Genomic DNA, 12,261 nt, shown 5'->3' with positions numbered 1-12,261 from the left:
GATTTGAACTTATATCTGGTGCCACACTTTTTTTTTTTTTTTTTTTTTTTTGAGATGCCGTCTCACTCTGTAGCCCAGGGTGGAGTGCAGTGGCACAATCTTGGCTCAGTGCAACCTCTGCCTCCCATGGTTAAGCGATTCTTCTGCCTCAGCCTCCTGGGTAGCTGGGACTACAGGTGTACGACACCACACCCTGTTAATTTTTGTATTTTTAGTAGAGATGGGGTTTCACCGTGTTGGCCAGGATGGTTTCAAACTCCTGACCTCAGGTGATCCACCCTCCCCTTGGCTTCACAAAATTCTGGGATTACAAGTGTAAGCCATCATTCCCAGCTTGACACCGTACCTTAGTGCTTAACCTATATATATGTAGTTTGTTTGTTTGTTTTTTAGATGGAGTCTTGCACTGTCACCAGGCTGGAGTGCAGTGGAGCGATCTCGGCTCACTGACTGCAACCTCCACCTCCCGGGTTCCAGCGATTCTCCCGCCTCAGCCTCCTGAGTAGCTGGGATTACAGGCGCACACCATCACGCCCAGCTAATTTTTGTATTTTTAGTAGAGACGGGGTTTCACCAAGTTGGCCAGGATGGTCTGGATCTCTTGATCTCATGATATGCCCGCCTCAGCCTCCCAAAGTGCTGGGATTACAGGTGTGAGCCACCGCACCCAGCTTAACCTATATCTTATGACACTTTCCAAATGAAAGAAGAAAAACTTCAAGAGGATCACTTTATCTATCAAAACCCAGTAGTGGGAGATAGAGAGGATCAGTTTGTTTTCCACTTCTCACTCCTAAATCTTATCAGCACAAAACAAATAAAGATCTAGCATGGCATCCGTGCAAAGATCAGCTCTTGACTCTAAAACAGAGCACAGAGCAGAAGGAAACTGTTTTCTTCATAAAACCAAGAATGAATTATAAGTGAGGCCCCAAGTGCACCATGAATTGGGCTAGAAATCTGAATCCCAGTGTCATTATTTCAGGGAAACAGAGTTTCTCAGATGAGCAACTACTCTGGGTGAATGCTTGGGAAACAACTGGTAACCTGGTGCTCTGAGAGCCTTGGGGTTTGGCCAGCTCCTGTAGCACGAATGGTCTGTGCTGTCAATCCCTATCTCTCTGTCATCAGTATCCCTGCCTACCTCGTAGTGATCTCTTTCACCTGTGTTGCTCCTGCTTAAAAACTAGAATGCCACAACCTCTGCAAAGCTTGCCCCTACCCTCTGGGGACAGTGAACCATTCTCTCCTCTACTGAGCTCACTGGCTCGGGACCTTTTCCTCCATGGCATTCCTTCTTGCTGTGGATTGATGCTTTCTGTCCTATCACACCCCAATGAACGCCTTTAGGTCGAAGCATACAACCTTTTTTTAAAAAAAAATTATTTTAGGATTGATGGAAATGCATTGAGATGATGAAAGTGAAATGATGGGCAGTGCCTGGTGCACAATAGGTGCTCAATAACTGTTCTTCCACTTTATTGGTTCTCCCACTTAGTGTTCCCAGCACTCAGTGTGATTCCTCAAACGCCATGGCTACTAAACAGATTGTTCATGTCTAAATAAATGAGTAAATAAATGAACACATTCTACCTCCTACCTCAAGGGCAGGTGTCATGTCTCCTGCTGATCTCTAGGAACATCTCCTTATTTTCATTTACATTTCTGAAACATGTGTAACAACATTGGTCACGTGGCGGGGTATAGTAAATAACTTAATTGATTTTCTTCTGTTGCAAAAGATGTTGGTAGATTGAAATTTTACCTCTAAGGCAGCTATAGGAAGATGTTCTCCTGTTTCATTTTGAGTAGAGTGAGATTGCCAGGGGTCTTATATATAGAGCTTTAGGTCTCTCTAATAACACCTTAGCTTAACCCACTTGCCAAGTAGAGAGTTGTTTTCCTTTCTTGATTTCTTTCTAAGCAGTCAATAACTAATATAAACTCTGGAAGAATAAGCTCTCCAAAAGTGAGGACCCTGGTGAAATCCAAACATTTACTGTTATGATCCTAAGTAAGGGCAGGGAAGTCAAATTTATTTCCATATCCCTAGTGCTAGCCTGGTATTTAATGCATAGTAGAGACTCAAAAAAAATATTTCTTTGATAAATGAAGTTGCTTTTAAGGCAGTAAAGAGAAGGAAATTTATTAAATCTGCAGTGTAATTTTGTGATTGTCTATGGCTTTACAGTCACACAGTACAGAGATAAAAAAATAATAATTTGCATATCTGAATAGAATTGTACAATTGAAAAAAGTGTTTTCTCATATATTGTATAGTATTATTTACATACCATTCATTGAGCCTCTACTGTATAATAGGTGCTTTGAATATCATTGTATCTAATCCTGACAACGCATCTTGAAATGTTATTATAATGTCCATTTTATAGGTGGAAAAAACAAGCTTAGAGGGGCTAAATGATTTGCCCAAGGCCACAGACTAACTAGTATTGGTCCACACATTAAAATGTGAGCTTCACATAGGCAGCATCTGGCACCAAGAATAGCGCCTGCCATATAGTAGATGCTAAATAAAGATTTGTTGAATAATGAACCAGATCTGGCTGACTCCAAAGCCTTCATTCTTTTCATGACATCATTTCCTACTCCATAAACTGTCTTTTGAAGTATCAGAGCAAGTAGCACACTTCTTTACATCCATGAGGACCTGAGGTCCAGGGAAATGAAGTTAATTTTTCTACATTGCACACGAGTGACTGGGCCAGAAGCGGAACTCAAGTTTTCTGGCAGTATTATTTTCTTTTTTCCAGTCTGCATGGAGACCATGAGGCAGAGATAGGTTGTGGGCTGCTTCCTTTTCTCAGGAAAGTTCAGGGGTCTGGCCTGGAGAGGAACAGGTCAGAAGGAGTTATATCCAAAACTTTCCACCTAGAAAAGCGATTCAACGCTGGAGGAAAGTTACGTCCCCCGATAGAAGGATGGACTACTGGGGGCTACTTTCTTATTCACAACACTGGAATCTGATGTTTTGAGACAGGGCTAGTCCTGTGGTGAAGTCTAACCAGGCAGCTGAAACCTGATAGTGGTACTTCATCACACAATTGTATTTTTCCTAATCATATCACTTAAAATGGTCATGGGCCTTTAACTTTTTAAGGAAGAAATTGGTGTTAAATTATATATCTTAAAGTCATTATGATTTTTTTGGCCAAAAAAACCTTTTCTTCTCTTTTTTCATTGCATTTTTAACATCAAAAAAATGGGGGCTGGGCGTGGTGGCTCATGCCTATAATCCCAACACTTTCGGAGGCTGAGGCGGGTGGATCACCTGAGGTCGGGAGTTCAAGACTAGCCTGGCCAACATGGAGAAACCCCATCTCTACTAAAAATACAAAAATTAGCTGGACTTGGTGGTGGGCACCTGTATTCTCAACTCTTCAGGAGGCTGAGGCAGGAAAATCGCCTAGGAGGCGGAGGTTGCAGTGAGCTGAGATCGCGCCATTGCACTCCAGCCTGGGCAACAAGAGCAAAACTCCATCTCAAAATAAAGAAAATGGCTATGAACATCTTACTGTTAGTAGTAGTTTGTAGCTATGGCAACTCATATATCTATTTGTTAAGTACCCAACTAGCTGTGTCTCCATGCTAGGTGTACAGTTAAATAAGTAAGTAGATATATACATACATACATAAATAACTACAAGTTCACAATATTCCACACAGCATTAAGGAGATCATGTAAAATTGAACAAACATATACCAGGCCCACAATCAAATAAACCTACTATCTGAGATCATGTGCAATGAAGTCATTATAGCTACACAAGTCAAGAGACTAGACCATCTCAAAGTCATTTCTTCCTTGCTTTCAACTTCTCCATCCTTCCTTTCTTTTTCCATCTGTTTGTTTGTTTTTAATCTCTGAGTATTTTGCCTGTTAATCTTTTCAAAGCATCAAAGTCTGAGTGAAGATAGACCAGAGCCTGCTCTAGTTACACCCACCTCAGGAATCCCCAAACCTAAGCTCTCAACAATAGCTTGCAGAAAAGCCATACAAACCATTCCTGGTTGGGAAAGAAGTCATCCTCATCAGCAGCTCATATGCTGACAAAGCCCAACAAAGGAGACCACATGTGGCCGTCATAACTGCATGGATATGCCTCTCACAGCTGACATGTCTCTCCCTTCCTGGATTCTCACACAGTGTCTGGTACACGCCTTGGCAAAACTCACTCCAAAGACACCACAGAGTATTGGAGCTATGTTTTCCTTGTCTCTTGTTCCTCCCCTCATCTCCACACTTAATAACTCCACATTGCACAGTGGAACACTTGGCAAGCCAAGAAAGAAATCAAGCCTGGATGCTAGGGACAGCTCCTGTCATGAGAAGGATCCATGATTGTCTCTTGCCCTTTTCTCTCCTCCTCAGTGCACTTCTGCTTTCCCCTAATTTTTCCATCTTATACATCTTTTATTGTTTTCTAAATATAGACGCGCTAAAACCTCTGTGGAAAGACATCTATTGAAACCAGAGTGATAGCAAGCAATGTGCCCAGCAGGCAAATCGCAAAACAAATAGAGGGTGCACTCAGCACTTTTTTCTTCTGCTGCACAAAAGAACCCAAATAAGGCTCCTGGAACCATGGGTTGAGTAATCAAGTCCTTTTCCTGGATGTACAACAGCACAGCTTTGGGAGATAACTAATTCAGCTCATGTAATTGTACACCCGTCTAGAAGAGGAAAAGGAAGCACAAAAAGAGAGAAAAGGAGAACAGGCCAAACTTTTAATGGCTTGCCCTCCTTTTGCACCTGCCATGACTTGCAAGCAGAATATTGTATCCCAGCTGGCCACTTGTCCTGAATCTGAGACCCCAAGATACCCATTGCCCTTGGAATTAAAGAATTATAAATGGAATTTTTGCACCTGCAAATTAAAAAGAAAAAAGATAGCAAGAAAACTTGGAAAGGTCCCTTGAAACATTTCTATCACCCTTGTCAGGCTGTGTTTACTGCCTCTGGTGAATGCTAACCAGACACAAGAGTAAGGACTCTTGAGGACAATTTAGCTGTTTCACTGAAATTAATTTTGATTCCTACGGATTAACCATAAAGACATGCACTGGCTGCAGGTGTGCCAAAGCCAGCATTCGGAGAAAATCCAAACAAATTTTGTGGAGACGGTTAATGACTCCTGCAAAATTAACTTAAATTGAAATAGTCTAAGAACATATGGAAAGAATCAATCATTTCTCATTTTGAATGAATATTATTTTAGCATGCATAGATTTCTGATATAATTTTCTTCCTTTCCCTTAAGGGTCAAGAAGTACTCAAACACTAAGTCTTTTCGCAAAAGAGAAGTTTTTTTTTCTCCAAGAAAGAGGATAAACGTGTTTCATAAATCTTTTTACTTGTCTAATACAGAAATTTACATCTGGAGTTCCATAGACACTGTTCAAAGCCCTCTCAGAAAACACAACTCTGCTCTTGGGGTAATCACGCTTTTCTAGTATCTGGACACTGGCTCTGACTTCCATTTAGAATAAGATCTGGGCCCACTTGTTATGCATGTCCATATTAACTAGACAAGTCATAGAATTTAAATGTGATATGAGGCGACAGCACAGATGCAATAGCAATAGAATAGAATTAGAAAAGTCTTTTTCAAGTGTTTGGAAGGAAATTACTACATTAACAAAATCCCACAGCCACATGTTCACACTCTTGTACCCCCATTCCACGTGCAAAGCTGTCTCCAGAGTTCTATCTCCAGGGGAGTGAAACAGTGGCAGGTGCAGCCATCTTAAGCAGGGGCTCCCCCGGCGTTAGTGCCACCCATGATGTTTCTTCTCCAAGACCTTCCTCTAATCTCATTTATAGTTTATTTACCCAAGTTATTTACACTTTGTTCCAGAAAATAGTTAAGACAACATTAGTAATATAAATCCTCATCCACATCAATCACAGATATCAGCTGTCTAGTCTTTACTCATTCTTCATTCAACAAATATAGATTATGGTTTTGTATCCTACCAGGCATTATTTTAGGCACAGGGCAGGAGAGAATACAAAGAAGAAGAAAAACTGGTCCCCTTATTCTTGAGGACCATATAATTTAGGGGTCAAATGGATGCATAAACTTCTAAATAAAAACATAGCAACACTGTTCGTGCAAAAATCATGTACTAATATTTTTCTCTCTTTTAACTTTGCATTTATTTTCACATATATTTATCAAAAACCTATTATGTGTCAGGCAGTATGCTAAGAATTGGGGATATAACTCTGGATACAAAAATCCAAAGAAGAATTTCAAAACAACATTCCACAATTCCAGGGGTAGCAGGAAAGAAGTCACAGACACCTATTTGTAATGTTTGTGCCTCTAGAGATGGAGCAGAGAATTGAGAAAATTTTTTTTAAAAGTTATTTCTATGTGGGTTGGGAAGAAATCCTAAATTTTGTGGAAAGCAGAGAAATAGGGAGTGGTAAAGAACTAATGACTGCCTCGTTCAGCTTTCCTTAGGCTAATGTTACAATTAATCCCTGTTCCCTGAGCATTCATCATTCTGGGGAGTGAGGGGCTGATTGTGGAGGATTAAATCCAGATTCCAGCAGTTGGGGGACCAAGCATTAATTGTATAAAATTCACAAAAGAGGTCACCTGGAATTGGCTGTATAAATAATTAAAAAGTAGGAAAAAAAGGAAATATGAGATAGCCAGAAAAGAAAGTCTTTGAGAGAAAAGGAAAGCTGGAGAAAGATATAATAAAAAACAAAATGAGACAGTAACAGGCTAAAAGGGTAATATCTTTCCTCTGGTCCTGCTGACTAGAATCCTGGTTCAAATCCTTAGCCAATTAATTGGTGTAATCATTAGTTTATGGGCTCCATCTGCCTAGCATCCCTAGAGGACTGTGACCGTGCTCTGGTCATCCATGTCTCCAAACCTCAGCACAGTGTCTGGCCCAGAGTTGGCCTTCAGTAAGTGTTGCTTAAATAAATTAAAAAAAAAAAAAGTGAATCATGTGAAAGAGAGGATAGAAGGAAGTTAAACACACAAATAGATGAGGAGCTCTTCAAAAAAATTCAGGGAAAATGTGTATTATGAAAAACCTACACAGATAATTCAAAATGTGTGCACAAAAATAAACTCATACTAATTTGTTATAGCATGTCTGAACAGGATCTAGTTTGGGGCACTAAGAAGGATAAGACATCAGTTTGAGAACAGTCCCCATCAGAGCAACATGAATTCTATTAATAAAACTGAAGCAACAACTAACGTCAAGGCTGGGCACAGTGGCTCATACCTGTAATCCCAGCACTTTGGGAGGTTGACATGGGCGGATCACCTGAGGTCAGGAGATCAAGACCAGCCTGGCCAACATGGTGAAACCCCGTCTCTACTAAAAATACAAAAATTAGCAGGGCATGGTGGCACGCACCTGTAATCCCAGGTACTCGGGAGGCTGAGGCAGGAGAATTGCTTGAATCGGGGAGGTGGAGGTTGCAGCGAGCCGAGATAACGCCACTACATTCCTGCTTGGGACAGAGCGAGACTCCGTCTAAAAAAAAGAAAAAAAAAAAAAAAGAACTAACATCAAATGTATGGTTTGGGTAGAAAAATAGTGAAATCATTGATGCTTTACAAAAAGTTTATGGAGACAATGTCCCAAAGAGATCAGCAGGGGTCTTTCTATGTTGCCCAAGCTGGCCTTGAACTCCTGGACACAAGCAATACTTCTGCCTTGGCCTCCCAAAGTGCTGGGATTACAGGGTGAGCCACCGTGCCCAGCCCTGAAATTCTTTTTGTTTTGTAATCTTAAAAAGTCTTTAGCCAAGCCTGGTGTCTTACACCTGTAATTCCAACACTTTGGGACGTTGAGGTGGAAGGACTGCTTAAGGCCCGGAGTTCGAGACCAGCCTGAGCAACATAGCGAGACCTCATTTCTACTACAAATTTAATAAATTAGCTGGGTGTGGCAGCATGCACCTGTACTCTTAACTACTTGAGAGGCTGAGGCAGGAGGACTGCTTGAGCCCAGAAGTTCAAGGTTGCAGTGAGCTATGATCTCACCACTGCACTCCAGTCTGGCAACAGAGTGAGACTCTGTCTCTAAAAATAAAAATTAAAAATATCCTTTACAGGGCATCCATTTTTCTTCAGATGACAATGCAAAAAAGATTGCCCTGGCTGAGTGCGGTGGTTCACGCCTGTAATCCCAGCACTTTGGGAGGCCGAGGCAGGCGGGTCACTTGAGGCCAGGAGTTCGAGACCAGCCTGGTCAATATGGTGGGTCAACGTGGTGAACCCTGTCTCTACTAAAAAAAAAAAAAAAAAAAAAAAAAATTAGCCTGGCATAGTGGTGCATGCCTGTAATCTCAGTCACTTGGGAGGCTGAAGCAGGAGAATTGCTTAAACACAGGAGGTGGAGGTTGGAGTGAGCTGAGATAATGCCACTGCACTCCAGCCTGGGTTACAGAGTGAGACTCCATTTCAAAAGAAAAAAAAAAGACTGCCTTGACATGGTTACATTCCCAGGACCCTGCGTTCTTTAGGAAAAGATTAAATGGCTGGTATCATTGTTTACAAAAGTGTCTTGGACTTGATGGAGCTTATGTTGAAAAATAAAGCTTATATTTTTCATTTTTATCTTTTAATTTAATAATTTTCCATGAACTTTTTGAAGTCCCCTCTATTCTGTACACAGGAGGCTTCAGTTATATCCCCTAAGTTTTGGTATGTTGTGTCTTCATTTTTCCTCCTTTCAAAGTACTTTTTGCCTCTCAAATTATTTTCAGATTCTCTTTTGATTTCTTCTTTGTTCTTTGACCCATGAGTTATTTAGGAGTATGTTGTTTAACTTCCACATATTGTGTTTCCCAGCATTTCCACAGGAAAATGACAATGTTAAACTGAGAGGCCCAAAAAGAACACCATTGGGAGAGGACAGGACATAGTTCAGAATGAGCAAAAGGTTTCCTGGTGACCTCTGCTAAGAATGAACTCGTCTACATACACCTGCCCTCCAGCTCTCCACCCAGAGAACACAGATGCGCTCAGCAAATACTTTTTTTTTTTTTTTTTGAGATGGTGTCTCACTCTGTTGGCTGGAGTACAGTGGCATGATCTCGGCTCACTGCAACCTCCACCTCCCAGGTTCAAGCAATTCTCCTGCCTCAGCCTCCCGAGTAGCTGGGGCTACAGGTGCACACCACCATTCCCGACTAATTTTTTTGTATTTTTAGTAGAGACAGGGTTTCACCATGCTGGCCAGGCTGGTCTTGAACTCCTGACCTCGTGATCTTCCCACCTTGGCCTCTCAAAGTGCTGGGATTACAGGCATGAGCCACCGTGCCTGACCAGGCTAACATTTTTTGAAAGCTTCCTACGGTGCTGGGTTATGTGAATTATTATAACTATTACAATAACCTTATGAGGTAGGTACTATTATCCCCATTTTACAAATGAGTTGAGACCTAGAGAAATTAAGTACCTTTCCAAAGATCACCCAGCCCAAAAATGGCAGAATGAAGATTTGAACCTATCCTCCTAACCATCATGCCCTATCACCTGCCTGGAATTCCGATTCTCCTACGTGCTACATAGTACCATGTCTCAGACCATGCGTGGACATCAGTTTCTCATCCATGAGTTGGAAGAATATGTATTTGCTGGGCCGGGTGCAGTGGCTCATGCCTGTAATCCCAGCACTTTGGGAGGCCAAGGCATCTGTAATCCCAGCTACTCGGGAGGCTGAGGCAGGAGAATCGCTTGAACCTGGGAGGTGGAGCTTGCAGTGAGTGGAGTTGGTGCCACTGCACTCCAGCCTGGGTGACAGAGCGAGACTCTGTCTCAAAAAAAAAGAAAAGAAAAACAAAAATCCAGTGTTTTTGTTAGCACTTTGGGGCCTGGAGTTGGAAGCCTTTAATGTTAAACATGCTGCTGTACTCTTGGGCCCCCACTGATTCCTGGGTTTGAATCCTGGCTCTCTCATATGATAGCTTAGGAGACCTTGACCGGGCCACTTACCCTCTCTGCATCTCAGTGTCCTTGTCTCTCAAAGGGGCCCTCACAAGGTGATTGTGAGTAGATGAATGAATATGGGTAAAGCTCAAATAGTCCCTGACCCATGCTAAGTAGAGACCCCATCCCTACACTGATGAAATTTAAATTCTTGTTAGGGAAACAGGCAAAAACCAATAAAGAGGTAATTATGCAAAATAGTTACCAATTGTGGTAAGTGCTATGAAGGCTGAAATAATGCTTAAAGAAAGAATGGGGAGGGGAACCTACTTAAGTGATTAGGTGGTCAGGGAAGCCTTTCCCAAGGAGGAAACATTTCAGCTAAAAGCTAAAGGATAAAAGGATAAATAGAACTAAGGAACATCTTAATCTCAGCCTTACCAAGAGCTGAAGGAAATACTTTCAAAGCATAGGGAACATCAAATGCAAATGGCCAGAAATGCATTTCAGATTGAATTCCTACAATATCTGCTATTGTAGAATTCCTTAACATGAATGTATCATTTTTACATAAACATGATAGCAAGTGAGATACGTGATGAGACAAGAACATGTGTCAAATACACATTCCTGAACATTGCTCAGCATTTAATTGAGCTGTGCCCATGTGTTACAATGGTATACTAATGTGTGCAATTTTATATAAATGGACATGTGTAGACCTGAATTTTTCTAAAGCACTAATGCAGACCTAAACGTTAATAAGTGACACATTTAAGATATTCAATTAATGGATAAGCAGAGACTGACTAGAAAAATTAAAAGAATAAAAAATAATATTCAAATAAAACCACAAAAGACACAGGAGGAACTCTTGTTTTTAGGCTTGCACAAAAATTCACCTGGCAGCACAAGTTGATGTGTGACCTGTTTCCCATGTGTTAAAAATTTTGATATATAACACGTTTGGATGTGCATGTTCCTGTGCTTTAGGCGAGTTCTTTTTTTTTTTTTTTTTGAGATGGAGTCTCATTCTGTTGCCCAAGCTGGAACGCAGTGGTGCAATCTCAGCTCACTGCAACATCTGCCTCCGATGTTCAAGCAATTATCCTGCCTCAGCCTCCCGAATAGCTGGGACTACAGGCATGTGCCACCATGCCCAGCTAATTTTTATATTTTAAGTAGAGATGGGGTTTCACTATGTTGGCCAGGTTGGTCTCAAACTCCTGACCTCAAGTGATCCACCTGCCTTGGCCTCCTAAAGTGCTGGGATTACAGATGTGAGCCACCGTGCCCATCCTCGAGGGCAGTATTTTAATAGTTAGAAATACATATATTTAGAACAGGAAAGAAATGTCTGTGGAACCCCTAACATAATTTCATTAAACTCTTCAGTGTCACAGAACAGTTTGAAAAGGACTACTGCAAAATAATCCCAGATGGGAAAAAGTTAATTTTGCACCATCCTCCATTCTCTCCTTAGTGACTAGTTTCATTTCATTCATTCACTGAACAAATGTACTGAGCTCTGTGCTCATTACTCTTTATCCCATGCTCTCCTCCTGCCCTCACCTATTCTCCATTCTTCTCTGCCCGGGGGTGGTGGGAGTGGTCCCCTAAGGGCTACATCATCCAGGATCTCTGCCCTCTGGCTTCTGATTCCCTACAGCCAGTGGGAGCAAGATATGGTTCTGGCAGTGACGGGAACTAGAGCTCCTGCTGGGTGCTCCTCTTAGGCACCTCCAGTGCTCACCAGCTCTAGTAATGGCTTTTCCTCTCCTTTGTAGGCTAACTGCTCCCCTCTTTTGCTAGTCTCTTGGTGCCTCAGCATCCTTTGTGGGTTTCCTTAACCTTGCCCACACTTCTATAAATTGCCCCTTCATTAACATCTCTTCAAAATCCAAAATGAATGTATTTTCTTTTGCCTGCTAAGACCCTGACTCAAACGAGCCTCTACTATGTTCTAGACCATCCCTGTCCAATAAAAGTATAACAGGAGCCATATATATACTTTTAAATTTTCTAGTAGCCATGTAAGACAGTAAAAAGATGCAGATACAATTAATTTTAATAATATATCCTATTTAACACAATACATCCCAAATATTATCATTTTAACATGTAATCATAAAAATGTATTAGTGAGATAGTTTACATTCTCTGTCTCTCTTTTTTTTTTTTTTTTTGAGACAGTCTCTGTCTGTCGCCCAGGCTGGAGTGCAGTGGTGAGATCTCAGCTCACTGCAACCTCCGTCTCCTGAGTTCAAATGGTTCTCCTGCCTCAGCCTCCTGAGTAGCTGGGATTACAGGTGCCTGCATCATGCCT

At 41.5% G+C, this 12,261-nt stretch overlaps 1 protein-coding gene across 1 annotated transcript in view; it reads right to left on the bottom strand.

Annotated features, from left to right (window-relative positions):
* Positions 1-1,641: 1,641 nt before the first annotated feature.
* METTL8 (methyltransferase 8, methylcytidine) overlaps positions 1,642-12,261 on the bottom strand; it is a 139,166-nt gene continuing 128,546 nt past the window's right edge. Inside the window, 1 exon segment of the mRNA XM_050751356.1 lies at positions 1,642-7,533. The gene's annotated coding sequence lies outside the window, so the exon portion shown is untranslated.

This window comes from Macaca thibetana, chromosome 12 (assembly GCF_024542745.1).
Source record: "Macaca thibetana thibetana isolate TM-01 chromosome 12, ASM2454274v1, whole genome shotgun sequence".
Taxonomy (NCBI): domain Eukaryota; kingdom Metazoa; phylum Chordata; class Mammalia; order Primates; family Cercopithecidae; genus Macaca; species Macaca thibetana.
This window is presented reverse-complemented; position numbering and strand designations above follow the sequence as displayed.